We start from the raw sequence: 18603 nt of genomic DNA on the forward strand, positions 1-18603 counted from the left end.
CATGAATATCGGCAGACAGAGGTATTTTATTCATGGATTCTGTTTCCTGCAGCAAATGCAGTAACACACAAGTTCTACTACTACAAAGTAGAGGAACCTCCAGCGGAATACTTACCTTTCGAGTACGTTGAAATTCCAGTAACTTACCAAGAGCATCAGCACTGGTTTAATGGCCCCCTACAACATCAAAATCACATTACCAGGCTCGGTCCACTAGGTAGACCAGGAGTGACATGGCCGGTACTAGCCAGCTATACACCACATCCTGACATTGAAAGAATGACATGTCCAGAACTATTAGCTCAGCTGAAACAGCTAATAAAAATACACAGACAATTGGTTCAATATGTCATGCAGACTTTAACAGTCCAACCTACTATAAGGATTCCGCAGCACACCCCTCATCAGGGGAACACAAACAAAATAACACCACAGACTATACAGTCAGTCATTGGTAAATTGCCTGCAAAACTGGAACAAATTCCATTCTGGTTAGCTCAAAAAATTACTCAAATAGAGGCAGTATTTCCTGATAGTACACCTCACGAGAAACACAGGATTCTGACAATCTGTTTACCAATGAGAATTGCACCACACGTAGAGGACTGTGACACTTGGGGTACAGTCTTTGCTTCATTCTACACAAAAACACATGGTGCTCCGTCTATGGCGGTAATACCAGACGTTCTAAGACAGATTCAAAATGAATACGGACCAGAACCTGCCTTAAATCTTGGTATGAAGTTACTAAAAGATTTCAAACAGGTCTCGGCTATACTATTAGCTAACGTCAAAGGTGAAGCAGCATCCGTGGCAATCCGCCAAAAACTAAAAAGAAACTGATATAACAGAGCAACCATATGAAATTGCAAGAATTATTTAAAAATCCTATGAAGAACTAGGTAGAGATAGTTTGGGTGGGAAACCAGTAAAACTCCAACTAACTGAAAATCCTGAAAAAGTTTTTATTAAACATAATCTCACTACTCCTAAAAAGAAGTGGGAAAACACTAAACAGACACTTCCTTAAGAGAAGCGTTCTCAGTCCTGAGGAAGGTCTCCTCAACAGGAGCCCTCTGAAAAGAGGTATAACCTCAGAAATAGGGATAATTTGAGAAAACCTGATAGATATCAAGATAATGATACACGTTCCTCTCGTATCTTTCAGACTTAGTCGCAGAAATCCGAAAGAAAAGGACGATCAGAACAAAAGGAAGAATGCGTGAAGTCTAAAGACGATTCAGAAAAGGGGGTGGTGATGGACAGAGTATCTGAGTTAAGCAGAACAACACTCCTACCCAGTCCAAAGATCAGGGCTTGATCCATCACCGTTTTTTAGCTCACTGCACCATCCCAGCTCAGAACCTGGCTACATGCAAATTAGTCTGTCCCTGGCCCAGTGCATCATGGGAACAGGGCAGACCAAACTACCAAGCCAATTCTTATACTGGGAAGGAAACAAGCTTCCGTGGACCGGTTTCTGGCATTTCAGCTGTCTTTGACCCGGCTTGCTTGAATCCTGATGGTGCAGTGAGCAAGGGACTCACATCTGAGTATACCCTTCCACGCTTATGGTGGACAAAACGATTCAGAAAAGGGGGTGGTGATGGACAGAGTATCTGAGTTAAGCATAACACTCCTACCCAGTCCAAAGATCAGGGCTTGATCCATCACCGTTTTTTACCTCACTGCACCATCGCAGCTCAGAACCTGGCTACATGCAAATTAGTCTGTCCCTGGCCCAGTGCATCATGGGAACAGGGCAGACCAAACTACCAAGCCAATTCTTATACTGGGAAGGAAACAAGCTTCCGGGGACCGGTTTCTGGCATTTCAGCCGTCTTCGGCCCGGCTTGCTTGAATCCTGATGGTGCAGTGAGCAAGGGACTCACATCTGAGTATACCCTTCCACGCTTATGGTGGACAAAACGATTCAGAAAAGGGGGTGGTGATGGACAGAGTATCTGAGTTAAGCAGAACACTCCTACCCAGTCCAAAGATCAGGGCTTGATCCATCACCGTTTTTTAGCTCACTGCACCATCCCAGCTCAGAACCTGGCTACATGCAAATTAGTCTGTCCCTGGCCCAGTGCATCATGGGAACAGGGCAGACCAAACTACCATGCAAATTCTTATACTGGGAAGGAAACAAGCTTCCGGGGACCGGTTTCTGGCATTTCAGCCGTCTTCGGCCCGGCTTGCTTGAATCCTGATGGTGCAGTGAGCAAGGGACTCACATCTGAGTATACCCTTCCACGCTTATGGTGGACAAAACGATTCGGAAAAGGGGTGGTGATGGACAGAGTATCTGAGTTAAGCAGAACACTCCTACCCAGTCCAAAGATCAGGGCTTGATCCATCACCGTTGTTTAGCTCATTGCACCATCCCAGCTCAGAACCTGGCTACATGCAAATTAGTCTGTCCCTGGCCCAGTGCATAATGGGAACAGGGCAGACCAAACTACCAAGCCAATTCTTATACTGGGAAGGAAACAAGCTTCCGGGGACCGGTTTCTGGCATTTCAGCCGTCTTCGGCCCGACTTGCTTGAATCCTGATGGTGCAGTGAGGAAGGGACTCACATCTGAGTATACCCTTCCACGCTTATGGTGGACAAAACGATTCAGAAAAGGGGGTGGTAATGGACAGAGTATCTAAGTTAAGCAGAACACTCCTACCCAGTCCAAAGATCAGGGCTTGATCCATCACCGTTTTTTAGCTCACTGCACCATCCCAGCTCAGAACCTGGCTACATGCAAATTAGTCTGTCCCTGGCCCAGTGCATCATGGGAACAGGGCAGAACAAACTACCAAGCCAATTTTTATACTGGGAAGGAAACAAGCTTCCGGGGACCGGTTTCTGGCATTTCAGCCGTCTTCAGCCCAGCTTGCTTGAATCCTGATGGTGCAGTGAGCAAGGGACTCACATCTGAGTATACCCTTCCACGCTTATGGTGGACAAAACGATTCAGAAAAGGGGGTGGTGATGGACAGAGTATCTGAGTTAAGCAGAACACTCCTACCCAGTCCAAAGATCAGGGCTTGATCCATCACCGTTTTTTAGCTCACTGCACCATCCCAGCTCAGAAACTGGCTACATGCAAATTAGTCTGTCCCTGGCCCCGTGCATCATGGGAACAGGGCAGACCAAACTACCAAGCCAATTCTTATACTGGGAAGGTAACAAGCTTCTGGGGACCGGTTTCTGGCATTTCAGCCGTCTTCGGCCCGGCTTGCTTGAATCCTGATGGTGCAGTGAGCAAGGGACTCACATCTGAGTATACCCTTTCACGCTTATGGTGGACAAAACGATTCAGAAAAGGAGGTGGTGATGGACAGAGTATCTGAGTTAAGCAGAACACTCCTACCCAGTCCAAAGATCAGGGCTTGATCCATCACCGCTTTTTAGCTCACTGCACCATCCCAGCTCAGAACCTGGCTACATGCAAATTAGTCTGTCCCTGGCCCAGTGCATCATGGGAACAGGGCAGACCAAACTACCAAGCCAATTCTTATACTGGGTAGGAAACAAGCTTCCGGTACCGGTTTCTGGCATTTCAGCCGTCTTCGGCCCGGCTTGCTTGAATCCTGATGGTGCATTGAGCAAGGGACTCACATCTGAGTATACCCTTCCACGCTTATGGTGGACAAAACGATTCAGAAAAGGGGGTGGTGATGGACAGAGTATCTGAGTTAAGCAGAACACTCCTACCCAGCCCAAAGATCAGGGCTTGATCCATCACCGTTTTTTAGCTCACTGCACCATCCCAGCTCAGAACCTGGCTACATGCAAATTAGTCTGTCCCTGGCCCAGTGCATCATGGGAACAGGGCAGACCAAACTACCAAGCCAATTCTTATACTGGGAAGGAAACAAGCTTCTGGGGACCGGTTTCTGACATTTCAGCCGTCTTCGGCCCAGCTTGCTTGAATCCTGATGGTGCAGTGAGAAAGGGACCCATGAGGCACGGGGTCAGACTAAATTGCATATAGCCAGGTTCTGAACTGGGGTGATGCAGTGAGCTAAATAACGGTGATGGATTAAGCCCTGATCTCCTGACTGGGTAGGAGTGGTCTGCTTAATTCAGACACTCTGTTCATCACCACCCCCTTTTCTGTATCGTCTAAAGACGAACAGCACATTCTAAAAAATAAGAAGACCCAATTCACCAAAAAGAAGGTAGTAAGTCTAAAGGTCAGACATGCCGAGGATCTTGAGGACGGTGAACAGACAAAATATCGACTCCAAAATATCGACTGGACATAATATCGAGTTTTAAATATAGACTGGACAAAATATCGACTGGACATAATATCGACTACAAAAATATCGTTTTTCAGGTAAGTGAAGTAATATCGACTGTTTAAAATATAGATAGCAAAAATATCGAATTTTTAATAATATATAATATTTTATAGTGTATTTTTATGTAATAATATGTGTGAAAAGTGTGTATTAATGTGATAAAATATTTTATTAAATGGAATTTGTTTTTTTAATAATTGCGTTATGTAATTCTGTAGCGGGTTGTTGGTTTATAGGGGAATAGGGTGGGAAGTAATTTAATAATAATTAATTAATTAATATATGTTTGTAAATATTTATAATTAATAATTAATTGATAATTAATAATAATTAGTTAATTAATTAATATAATTTTGTACATATTTTGAATTAGTAATTAATTGGTAATTGATTAATTGTAATTAGTTAATTACATTAATTAGAGTACATTTTAATATATAATTTTGTGTTATTCTTAAGTAATTAATTGGGAAAAAATAATATTAATTATTAAAATAATTACAGCTAATGTGCTAATATATTTACTTTATTGTTATTGTTAATTAATAATTAATTGGTAATTAAATAATATTGATAAATTTTGGGTAAAGGAGTATTTTTAGGGTTCAGGGTCAGTTTTTAGTTTTTGGGTAAAGGGGCATTTTTAGGGTTCAGGGTCAGTTTTCAGTTTTTGGGTAAAGGGGCATTTTTAGGGTTCAGGGTCAGTTTTCAGTTTTTGGGTAAAGGGGCATTTTTAGGGTTCAGGGTCAGTTTTCAGTTTTTGGGTAAAGGGGCATTTTTAGGGTTCAGGGTCAGTTTTTGGGTAAATGGGCATTTTTAGGGTTCAGGGTCAGTTTTCAGTTTTTGGGTAAAGGGGCATTTTTAGGGTTCAGGGTCAGTTTTTAGTTTTTGGGTAAAGGGGTATTTTTAGGGTTCAGGGTCAGTTTTGGGTTTTTGGGTAAAGGGGTATATTTTAGGGTTCAGGGTCAACAAATAAGATTGTAATTTTTTTTTTATTATTTTCATTTATTATTTAATTATTATAATTTAATTTAAGTATTTTTAAGTATATTTTAGTCATTTAAATTTAATATTAATTTAATTTAACACTGTTTTTAATAAAGTCGATATTTTTTACATCTATATTATTGTTAACAATATTTTGTACTCGATATTTTTGTACTTACCTGTTTGTAGATAGAAAGTCGATATTTTGTCTGTCGATATTTTGGCAACGATATTTTTGCAGGTCGATATTTTGGCAGTCTATATTATTTCAGTGATCCCTTGAGGACACAACTCAAGAACAGGGAGTGGGCCCAGACAATGCTAGACAGCGCAGCAGAGGTCACCATAGCTCGCAAGATCCTGAAGGATCATCTGGAGACAGTGGACTTGAATGAATGCATTCAAGTTGAAACTGCCGATACCAGGGTTAGTGTACCACATCTGTATCTGTATTTGTATTTGTAGTTGAATTTATAGGGCGCGCAGCTACCCACAGGGGGTATCCCTCTTCATATAACATAAGTTTTATGAAGTAACACTCCGGATGGAGGGGGACATAACTAGGAAAACAAAGGCACTCTTTTGGGAGAAGCTATCTAAGGGTTATGACATTCTTCTAGCTGAACAAGACTGGCCACCTGAATTTGTCAGGGAGTTCCACATGGCGAAGAGATAATTATGCCAGCCTTCTCAAATCACATTCTAATGCATAAAAAATACACATATGCCAGAAAATGGGCAGTAGCCCAAGCTCCAGTATTATACAAAAATCATGTGGGATGGGATGAAGACTCTCCACACCATAAAATCCAGTTAAGAAATCAACCTACTGCACAAAGGCAGTATCCAGTTAAGAAAGAAGCTAAAAAACAGGTCACAGCGCTCTTAGATCAACTTTATTACCAAGGGGTGATTGAAGCATGCACCTCATCTATGAGCAATCCTTTGTTTCCTGTCTCCGAACCAGACAATACATATCGTCTAGTTTTGGACTACAGACACTTAAACTCTTGTTGCAAAACTTTTGCAGTACAAAATGCACACAGTGCAGCACTGACGAATAACATCGTGCGTAAAAAATATAAAACCACATTAGATATTTCTAACGGTTTCTTCTGTCAAAACATTGCACCAGTAAGTAGGTACTTGACCGCTTTCTCAATAATGGGGACACAGCGAAAATGTTGCCGTCTCCCCCAGGGATTGAAGAATAGTCCAGGTTTATTTTCAGCCAGAGTAACACAGTTACTACAAACGTATGATGATGAGGCATTATCTTATGTCGATGACATCTATCTTACAGACGATGATTTGGACATACACTTGAAAAAAGTGAACACCCTAATACTTGGGTTCGCCTCTGAAGGGTACAAATTCAATTTTAAGAAATCACCAACTGCCCACCTCAACGTCCTATTTTCAGGCTACGAGTTATCAAGTGAAAGAAAAAGCCTGGCAGCCAACTTTCTAGAGAAATGTGCGCTGCTCCAACCTCCAAAAACGCTGAAAAACTTACAGTCAATTCTAGGGTTCCTGAATTGTGGAAGAACTTACGTTCTAAAATACGTAGAAAGGGTTAAACCTCTCTACGAACTAATAAAACCTGATTTCAAATCAACTAATTGGACACAAAAACACACCAAAATTTTGCGTTCAGTGCAAACAGACATGTTAGCAAAAACACAGCTACAAACACGCGACAATATACGCAACCTTGTGATCCAAATCATCCCAGGGAGATGTGGATTCACATACCTAACCTTTAATGAAGGTGAAAAGGTACCAATAGCTTACAAATCACACTTGTACACACAAGCTGAAATGAAATTCACTTCTACAGAAAAGATTCTGACAGCGGTTCAAACTGCAGTGGCAAAAGAGAGAGCTCTCGCACAGGGTAAACGCATATTGACCGTTACACCTGTACCTGCCTTAGAGGCAGTAACAAAAGTGAGCATTCCAAATGCTAAGGTTTTACATCAGTGATGGATACAATGAGTTAATTCTCTTGCTGCAATACACGTTGAATACATTTTTGACCCCTACTTGAAAACACAAGAATTTCCACGAACAAGAATGTCCTCTGCCGACTGAAATTCTGCTTCTAGAACATTATGGATGTATAATCTATACAGAAGGATCAGCACAGCCCGCAATTGGGGGTAAACAAGCCTATAGTGCTGCGTGCGCGATTGTTAAAGGTCGCTGTCGCAAAGGTAAACTTCGACCAATGGTCACTAAAACTCAGTCACTCGGAGACTGTACAGCTCAGCGAGCTGAACTGCAGGCTTTCAAGATGCACTTGAAAATACTGATTGCGAATTCCCCACACTCATAGTGTGCGATTGGTATTACTGCTTCCAGTCTAACAATGAATATCTGCAGAACTGGGTAAAAAACGGTTTCAAAGACGCAAGAAGTGGCACAATCAAGCATAAAATGCTTTGGGAACAAGTAGTTCTTTTGCAAAAAGAACTACAAAAAGACTCACGTGATTCATACACTGAGTCATCAACGTGATGGCATTCATGTTGCAGGGAATTCATTGGCTGATGAAGCCGCAACGGCAGCTGTGCAAACGGCTTCCGTAGCTGCAATCACTCGTTCAAAAACGAAAATAGACGGTGAAACAATGCTAGCAGTAAATGCCTCAATCAAAGGCAGCTATGCATCGTTACCTCTAAATTATCCACTCGGATATACATACATAATTGATGCAAACTCCGTCCCTTTTGCTTGAATCCCTGGAGTGGGGGATAGAGTAATTCCAAACAGGAACCAGAGAGGTGCTTTGGTTCATGAAGCACATATTGAAGAGGGTCTGACACATCAAGGGATCTTAAAATCTCTAATAGAATTAGAAGAGATGTACTGGTGGCCGGGAATGAGCGTCGAAGGTACAAATTCGGAATTAACTGTGATACCTGTTACAGAGATCATAGCTTTGAAAGCCACCAGGTACCTGGCTACAGTGTAGCCAGCTCAGTACAGACACCACTGTTAGACAGCATTAGACTTTCTACTCGCAGATGTCACCATGGACGGATGCGGTCCCCTAACTATTAGGACAAGATTAATTTGGATGTGGCCTCAGCGCTCGGCTGACGCCCGAACTGTTATAAAAGATTTGCAAGTCTTTATCGGCACAAACGCAATCGGCACGCTGCATTCTGACCAGGGTCCTGCGTTTAGCTCTTGAGCTTACAAGGAGGCCATGGCTAGCTTGGGCGTTGCATTGCGGTACTCAAGCCCATTCCAACCAGAGGGAAATGCGGTAGTGGAAAGAAAAAACAGTGACATAAAGCAATCTATAACAGCTAGGGTATTAGGCTCGGGTGACGGATGGGTCAAACATCTAATAAATGTCCAATGTAGTCTTAATAATCTGCCAAGAAATTCTCTGGGGGGAATCGCTCCATATGAATTACTATTTGGTACTAGAATGCTCATCCAGGATCTTGATTGTCAAACTTCAGTGGTGGGACAAAAAACCTTTGATATCAAAGACCGTTTGGCTGTTTTACAGGACTTAAATGAAACAAGAAGATGTCTGAGTAACACAACACAAAAGCCAACGACCACTGAAGAAAAGCCACCTGTCCCAGCAAGACCTGTCTGGATTCCAAAGATTGGGGATCTAGTCAGGGAAAAGATCGCGGTGAAGAAGGAATTTGGGCCTTCCTACAGAAAACCAGTACCTGTCTTAGCAATCCACGGAACAAGATCAGTTTTACTACCGCCCCTTGCTGGAAAAAGGGAGAACAGAGTCATGTCCATCGACCTGGTGAAACCACATCATGTGGCCGATAATAAGTAGCAGGCCCAGTGGACTCCCAAGATGTAGCAGAAAACTTAGGGGCATATTATCAAGGGGGTTTATCTCTGCTTTTTTGGCTTTAAAAGCCAAGAAAGCGGAGATATAAATTATCTCCCTATTACTTAGCTGTCGCTATAACCAGTTAGCGACAGCTAGTAGGAGATAGCGGCCATCTTGGACCCCACTTTGCATGTCAGTGATATTTATCACTAATGACATGCAAAGTGGGCGTGCCAAGATGTTAGCGACTGAAAACAGTCGCTAATATCGCTATCTCCTATTACCAACTTTTGGAGATATTCGCGCTAAGCGCGAATATCTCCAAAAGCTAACACCTGCCCTGAGCAGTTCTTAGCCATGTTATCCAATGGGAGGTGGATAACATGGCTAAGAGCATTAGCTCGCTAATGCATGAATATCGCTGACTTTTCAGCGATATTCATGCATTGCGGCCGATTTTTATCGCATTTGCGATAAACTTTGGTAATACCAAGGTTTATCTGCGATAAAAATCGCTGCAGCTCAGCGTTCATTTTTTCACGCTAACCAAGCAATAGCGATAATTATCGCTATTGCTTGGTAATATGCCCCCTAATCTTGCTACAATCCAAGAGGTACAAACTGAAAGACTTAACACCTTCGATAAACCTGCAGTAAGAAAAGAAGGACTATGCAACAAAGCCATGGAACTTGTGCCTCTTGAAACCCAAATAACAGTTTGTCAAGAAAGACCTGTCTACAATGATATAGCCTCTGACTATACAAATATGACAAAGGAAGAGGCAGCTCCAACGATTTCAAAAATCCGGAGGCGATACCAACAATTGACAGAACTGCCTCTGGCTATTTTATCAACTTTGATAACTTTTCTGAGGATTCCAGTGAACCTAAAACTATGCCAGCTAAAAAAACTTTCAAAGAAAAAATAACAGGACTCTTTTATCAATTTGAAAATACATATCTGGTTTCATTTTGGATTTTGGATTGTGTTAGGTGTACTTTTTCTCCTACTTTGGCTCATTCTTGTTTTAAGTTTGGGAAAGATGATTGATGGAAAATACAGTACAATGGACACAGCAAGTAAGAACATCAACTTGCTCCTGAAACCTCACAAATCATCTCATTGTGAGCGAAGAGACCTATCATCAGTGAACATCACAGCCGTTCCTATACCTGGTGGTATAGCATGGGACACAACTGAGTATGACATATATGGTCCGGTGGAACTATTGAAGATCCCCCACCAATTTAAGGTTTCTCTGCGTGACTTTGTCTCACCCAGAACATTTTCTGATGATTGGGACTTTGAAGCTGTTAATAATATGATGACAGATTTAGAAATGTCAGCTAAATTCACTAAACATGAATACTTAGAAGGTTCATCAGATTATGAACAAATGTTTTGTTTTAATCATTATGGTCATCAATATTTGCACAAATCTGCAAACCCTAGGAATGTTTTTACTTATAATCAATGGGAACATTGTCCAACACCGCCAAAAGGCAGCTCAAAAACATTTTATGAAAAGTTTCCATACTTCTCAGGTTTTAATGTCACAAATCCAGAAACGTTTTATTTCAAAAACGTGAATAAGATAGGAATGAAAAACATGTTGACTAATACTAAACAAATTTATTCTGCGAACTTTTATGCTCAGCTGTCTACATTAGGTTTCAACTTTTGGAAAGACAACATTGAGACAACAACTGTCTGCGGCACAAATGACTGGCAGGTGCAAGGTTTATAAGCCTTATTCAGAGCTTGCATTATACCAGAACAAATAATGTTTTTAAATGACACTGTTCAACAAACATCTTGTCTTGGCTTAGCTAAGATAAAAGATTTAAACAAACCGTCCATACCTAAAGCCACACCTGACAGTAAAGGCACTGCAGATGAGGAGATAGACGTAAAACAGATTTTACAACAGAACAGAACTAATCCTAATTGGAAAAAATGGTTAATCTGGCCCACAGACACGAATAACTGTCAAGATAGATTCCTGAACAAAACACAAGGGTTCACAGTAGCTAGGCCAGATCCAAGATATTCCCAGCGACCACATCCAGGGATAGTTACAACATACAGTGTAGGAAAACTATGCCTTGATTGGCTACAGAAATCCACACTTCCAGAAATTAAACAACACTTAACTTTACTTAAAGAAGGCGTTGATTTACGAGACTTCTTACTTGGACCTCGTAAACCACGTCAAAAATGTTTCATATACGCCGGTATATATTCTGCTTACAATGAAGCATGGAAAGTCACGCAAATGGAAACTGCAGAAAGAATACGAGAAATTGATCGTATTAATTTAGAGAAAGCTCTCTCTGTAGTGGACAATGGGTTAACAACTCTGTCCTCCAGAATTATTCTTTGGACAGCATTGTATCATCTGCCGTTGACATAATAGAGCAGGACTTGCTAATGTTACAACCTGGCCAGTCTCAATTACGTTCTATAATGCTGCTAGGCTGGACGTTACAAAATCTCCGTTCAGGCTATGTGCCATGGCGTCTAATCAACACCACGTCATTGTTTACTGTCTTTAACCTTACAGATAAACAAATCTCTTTGGAACAAGGAGGAGCAGACTATACCGTGCCGAGCATAGAAAAACTGGAAAGATTACCATTAACTTTTTCTGAGAAACCAGTAGTTGAATGGATAATACATGGCACCATCACGATACCAGTGGTGATTTTCCAATTTCAGTATTGCTTAAAACTCATACCAGCAGGCCTGTATGAAAGGTTGGGTAAAGAATACACTAAGTCGACCTGGAATTTACCATACACACACAAATGTTGGAGTGGGGGAAAGGAGGTATTTCTTAGGGGAAAAAATTGTAAGAACTCACTAAGCGGTACACTTTTGTGTCAAGGTATTAATTTACACAGAGCCTGCAAGGGTTCTTCAAATAACCTTTCTTGCCACCTGCACGGTTCACCAGCAGCGGTGATAGAACCAATTTTCAGGCAGCTTTCTAATGGCAGCTCCGTTATGCTCAATGATCACAGTTGTTGTGGCATGTTGCCAGGAAAAGCGTATCTAGTTAGTGTGTCAGCCAGGGTCACTTGTTGTATGCAAGTATTGTATCCAAAAAGCAAGACAGACAGGGAGTAGGCGTTATGGCCTTCACTGAATATCTCTTCTATACAAATTGATACTTTAAGCAGAATGAAAGCCATTCTTTTTCAAAAAACTGTGCCACTGACCTCGTCCAGAGAAACGTATGATCTGCAAGTTGCAAGGACTTCTGCAGAGATACATGCATTATTATAACAAACTGCCCAGTACATTTCGCAGAAATGTTAGGTCAAATCTTAAACATGTCTGATACGAGCGGTATTGCACATGTATTTGAGACAATTTTTTGGGGACTGTTAGCACCCTTTGAAGCAGTCCTGAGCATTTTCCCTAACTTCGCCCACTCTGTGTTCGGCGGCCTGCCTATTCTTTTGGGACTCGTAGCAGGAATTCTATTTTTGTTTCTTCTGCTCAGATATGGCAAGTCCAGTCATCAGCGATACCCAGACTACCATGGAGCATGCTCTCTTAGCCATGCGGTCCCATGACAGAATTACACAGATTCTTGGCTTGGCTCGTTTAAGAGATCTGAATACCACGTTGTTTCTTTCATTCAGACCAATCTGGCAAGATTGCATCTTACCTGTTCTACGATGCCTGCTTTGTGGAGAAGAATGCGTGTTGGACATTTGTCTCACACTTCCATCAGCACTGCCAATGGATGTTGACGCATTACTGAGTCCGGTAATGGCTCACGTGTTGTGTTGCCCCCAACGACTACCTATCCTGTTGACAGCATTTATTGAGATCTCGCCGGCAAATACAACAGGAGGTGAGATACGCGGATCAACAGGCACACAGGTACCATCCGATATGAACATTGCTAACGCGGCTGACGCTGATGGCGATGCTTCTCATCTGTGCACAATTGATCTGCATAATGAAGTAGTTCCACTTTCACTTACTGTGGTAGACGATTTCTTTGCCAGCTTAGGCGATTTGATGCTTTCTCCTAACACCGAGAATAACTTTTGAAATCTGCACACAGTGTTCCATGAACTCTAAATTTGGCCTTCACTTTTCATAACAATCCTTCCGAAGCTTTGGAACTCTATTTTTCTATGGCTATTTTTGAATTTTTCCCAAAAACTGAATGTTGTTTTTTTTTTGGCACAAAGTAGTCTGCTTAAAGTAGAACTATTCTTAGAGAACAAGAAATTTCGAATACTTCCTAGAGACAATATTTGACCTTGTCCTCAAAACCAAAACAGTATATTATTCTGCTATGAGATAGTCTCAACCTTTTTTTCTGTTATTAAGAGCCATTTCATGAATGTACATTTCGTTACTCATTTAGTTAGTATTAATGCTTTCATGCTTTATACTTTATATGAAAACACTATTCTTAAATGCGTACTGTACAAATGCTCATTTTTCGTGTACAACCTTATCAAATGCATTTTGTGTATTTTGGGTAGGATTGTAAACACATGCGTTAGATATGTTTTAGTGCTTATAATTTAGTAAGGTTAAACATAATAAAGTGGAGTGGGTGTTGTATATGAATTTAGGACCCTAGTGTAATTTTCCCGATTCATGCCCATACAGAGGTATAAATCACCCTTTCAAGCTGGCCACCCGGAAGCACCACCAGCTGATCCGCGCCGCCAAGAAAACTGCATTCAAGGACCGGCTGGACAACAACGCACACAACTGCAAGGAACTCTTCAACATCGTGAAAGAGCTATCCAACCCCAGCGTAGGAAACAACGACATCACCCCATCCCAAGACCTCTGCAACTCCCTCGCTTCATACTTCCACAACAAGTCCGCGGACATACACAACAGCTTTAACAACCAACCAACGCACACCAAGACCGAACAACCACCCCCCACCACCACCCTCCACGCCTGGACCCCGATCAGCACCGAAGACACCATCCGCACGATGAACTCCATCCACTCCGGATCACCGACCGACCCCTGCCCTCACCACGTCTTCAACAAGGCTGACGCTGTCATCGCACCCCACCTGCGAGACATCATCAACACATCCTTCGACACCGCCACCTTCCCTGAGAGCTGGAAGTACGCCGAACTCAGCGCTCTACTCAAGGAACCCACAGCGGACCCCACCGAACTCAAGAATTACCGCCCCATCTCGCTCCTCCCGTTTCCAGCCAAAGTCATCGAGAAGACCGTCAACAAGCAGATGGCCGCCTTCCTCGAGACGAATGGATCCCTCGACCCCTCACAGTCCGGCTTCCGAGCCAATCACAGCACCGAGACCGCCCTCATCGCCGCCACCGATGACATCCGAGCCCTGATGGACAACGGAGAAACAGCGGCCCTCATCCTCCTAGACCTCTCCGCGGCATTCAACACTGTCTGCCACCGCACCCTAGTACAGCGCCTCAGCAACGTCGGAATCCAGGACAAGGCGCTGGAATGGATCATCTCCTTCCTCGATGGAAGAACACAGAGAGTCCGCCTACCACCGTACAAGTCAGAAGCCACCGAAGTCATCTGCGGCGTCCCTCAAGGATCCTCTCTGAGCCCCACCCTCTTCAACGTCTACATGAGCCCCCTCGCGGCCATCGCACGCCAACACAACCTCAACATAATCTCCTACGCCGACGACACCCAGCTGATCCTCTCCCTGACCAACGACCCCGCCGCCGCCAGAGCCAACCTGCACGAAGGGATGAAAGAGGTAGCCGAGTGGATGACGACCAGCCGCCTGAAACTGAACTCGGACAAGATGGAGGTCCTCATCCTGGGCTCCTCACCCTCCGCCTGGGACGACTCCTGGTGGCCTCCCGCCCTGGGCACCGCACCCAAACCGACAGACCATGCACGCAACCTGGGCTTCATCCTGGACTCCTCCCTCTCCATGACCAGGCAAGTCAACAACGTTTCCTTGGCATGCTTCAACATCCCACGCATGCTACGGAAGATCTTCTGGTGGATCCCCACCGAGACCAGGAAGACCGTCACCCAGGCCCTCGTCACTAGCCGACTGGACTACGGCAACGCCCTCTACGCCGGTACCACCGCCAAGCTCCAGAAGAGACTCCAGCGGATCCAGAACGCCTCAGCCAGACTCATCCTCGACATCCCATGAACCAGCCACATCTCCGGACATCTGAGAGACCTTCACTGGCTCCCCGTCAACAAAAGAATCACCGTCCGCCTCCTCACCCACGCACACAAAGCCCTACACGACCAAGGCCCGAGCTACCTCAACAGCCGAATCAACTTCTACGCTCCCAAACGCCACCTCCGATCAGCCAACCACGCCCTCGCCGCCATCCCCCGCATCCAAAGAGCGACTACAGGAGGAAGGTCCTTCTCCTACCTGGCCGCCAAGACCTGGAACTCCCTCCCGACCGACCTGCGCCTGACCCAAGACCACCTCTCCTTCAGGAAGAAGCTGAAGACCTGGCTGTTCGAGCAGTAGCGGCACCCCCCCCACCCCCAGCGCCTTGAGACCCTACGGGTATGTAGTGCGCTCTATAAATGTCATTGATTGATTGATTGATTATCCGTATATAGGCATAGAAATCATAACCATATTTAGACTAAGCCTATACAGTCCAAATACGGCAGGGCTTCTTCCACTAGTTCCGAAAATCCACAACGATTTCTTGGGAAAACCCGCCTTCAGCAGTCAGGGACTTCCCCTTCTTGAATATTGATTTATCCAAGAACTCATTTAGTTTTCAAAGAACTAAGTCTTTGATGACGTTATTATATCCAACCTTACTTCAAACCAGACACCTTCAAGGTATAAATATGCCCACACTTTCCCAAGCAAACACACAGTGGTTTGGAGCAGTTCGACTATCTACTTGCCCGATGCATCTCGCTGCAGTAAGTGCCGAAGGAAGCCGACCCTCCAGCAGACGCACTGAGAGAGACGCTGTCTTTTCTCCTGCCGAGAAATCCAGCTCCGGTGTTTCCAGGCTACCCTTGCGGGTTGCTGGGAAATCGAGTCCTGAGAGAGAGATACCAGACCTCCTTCATTCTAAACCAAGGTACGGAGCTGATTAGACCCGTAGAGAATTCTTGGGTAGATTATTGGCAATGAATACTAAAACTAAGCTACACCTCACTTACTTCTTCCCTTGTACTAGACCTAGGTTAGGTACACCGGGGTAGGAGTATTTTAGAAGCACCAGTTGAGTACTTTTAGTCTTTATTTATTTTGTATGTATTCTATGTATTTTATGGCTTAGAACCATATCATGCTTTTACAGTATTATTTTATAATACTCTTCGTACTGTACGCATTGTACTTTGCTACCAGTATTACGATTGTAGCGGTTCATTTCCTCTGCATGAGAAAGAAGACTGTTCAATAAATACCTCTTGTGAAACGAAGCATGCTCAATTGACTGAGTGAAATATCTATCCATTGTTTCAGCGACTCTAGAGATACATTTCTTATTCTTGGGAAACAAAGTTGTCATGTTTATGCGGTTATCAGAAACGAATCCCTTCTTGTGTATTTAAGAACATTTCTAGTGATCTCTGAGCTAGCTGGAACTCACAATTAAGTCTAGTATATTCGATAGAGACCTAGTAGACCTCAGTCCTACGTCAAAACTATAGGATATATTATTCCAATGCACAGAGCCTATTGGGAATATAGGAACTACACTACAAGGTAAAATTAAATAAATAAATAAAACCTATTCCGTCGTCTGTCGACTTCCCCGCCACCCGCCCTGCTCCACCGACCCACTGCACTTACCTGCTCCGGCCTCAACTGACCCTAAAATGACTACACCGGGTCATCGTGGATGCAAGGCTCAAGTATAAAGTTCTTTGCACCAAAAATACGGCTTAATTGGGCAAGAAGCAGGTTACATATGCTCCCACCAGGCACCTTTTCTTTACAATGAACCACTTAACAAGCAACCCTTCAATTGGCCAATGTACCGAGGTACACTTCCCAGGGTATAGGCTCAAAATCTATGGAATACTCTAAATTCAAGTCAAATTGCAAAATCCAACTGCAATCTCTTCATCAAATACTTACAACTTGAACAGTTTGAGTCACACTTTCAACTGAATAATAGGCACATTGAGGGTCAAGAATGATGAATACTGTTTGAAGACCCAATTTCCCTATAAACACATCCAGCCTCCCTTTGGCAAAGGCATTATCAAAACACACACCACTCTAAAGTGGTGGAGGTCAAGGCTTACCACTTTCTAAAAATTAAGAAAACACGCACACAGTATAGCATGGTAACTCCTTTCAGTGTGCATCCATCAAAATAACCAGCTAGCAGAGCACTAAGACCATTTCCCAGTTAGCAGAGCCCGAAGACCATTTCTGAGAAATGCGCATGCGGGGGCACTCGCGCACTCGCAGCTCTCACAAGGATTAGCGAGATGGTGATGAAGAGGAAGAGGGCCGCCCGGGGACACTGCCTGCCAGGTAAGTGGTTTTAAAATTATTTTTTAATGATGTTTAGTTTCCTTTTACTCCCATAATAGGAGATCTAAATATACATATGGGGGACCAGAACCTTCCTAGCATTAAAAGGCTGATGTCAGACCTTGAGGCTCTCCAACTCTCCCAGTTGATACTGGTTGCAACACACTTCAAGGGACATATACTGGACCTAGTAATTTCAAACGACTCCAACATCAAAGCCGAACCATCAATACCAGTCTCCTGGTCAGACCACCACTACATTCCTTTTTACATAGGGAAGAAAGGCAGTGAGCAGCAGAAGGCTTCCCCCAAGGACAAGATTAAGAAAAGGTGCTGGCTAAGCTCAACGCAGAGGCGTGGGGGAATGCCCCAGTAGAAACAAATGCACTAAATACCAAGATGTCAGTAACAGTGAAGGAAGCATACAAAGACTGAGAAACCTGGATTACCCAATCTTTATACTTAGTAGTCCCCAAAGTCACCTACAAAGCTAAAGCCAGACCCAGGGCGGAGGGATGGTTCAACCGCCAACTGCCACCATTAAAGAAAATCTGCGAAAAAATTTAAAGTGACTGGAGGAAAAACTACGATCCCTCGTATAAATCAGCCATCAGAATCTACCACAATGGTATTAAAGAAATTCAGGCCAAGTTCTTTGAGGAAAAAATTAGCTTGGCCCCGAACTCCTCGAGTAAATTGTTTGCAGTAGTCAAGGCTTTAACATCCCCAACCCACCCATGACCTTCACCCCTCAGAGACCTCGAAAGAGAGGTGTAGCTATTTAGCCAACTACTTTCTCTCTAAAGTTACGAGCATTTACAGCTCATTTAGGGCAGGTGGGGAAACTACCACAAGGGGGGGAAAGATCAGGTGGTAGCTTTCCCATTAAACACTATCACCACCCTCCTGTTAGTGGGTGCAGAGGAGATAGAATCATAAATGGCCAAAGTGAAGTCTGATTCACCACTTGACCCAGCCCCACCGCACTTCCTTAAAACAATCACACCCACCA

Source organism: Lissotriton vulgaris, chromosome 8, assembly GCF_964263255.1.
Source record: "Lissotriton vulgaris chromosome 8, aLisVul1.2, whole genome shotgun sequence".
NCBI lineage: Eukaryota > Metazoa > Chordata > Amphibia > Caudata > Salamandridae > Lissotriton > Lissotriton vulgaris.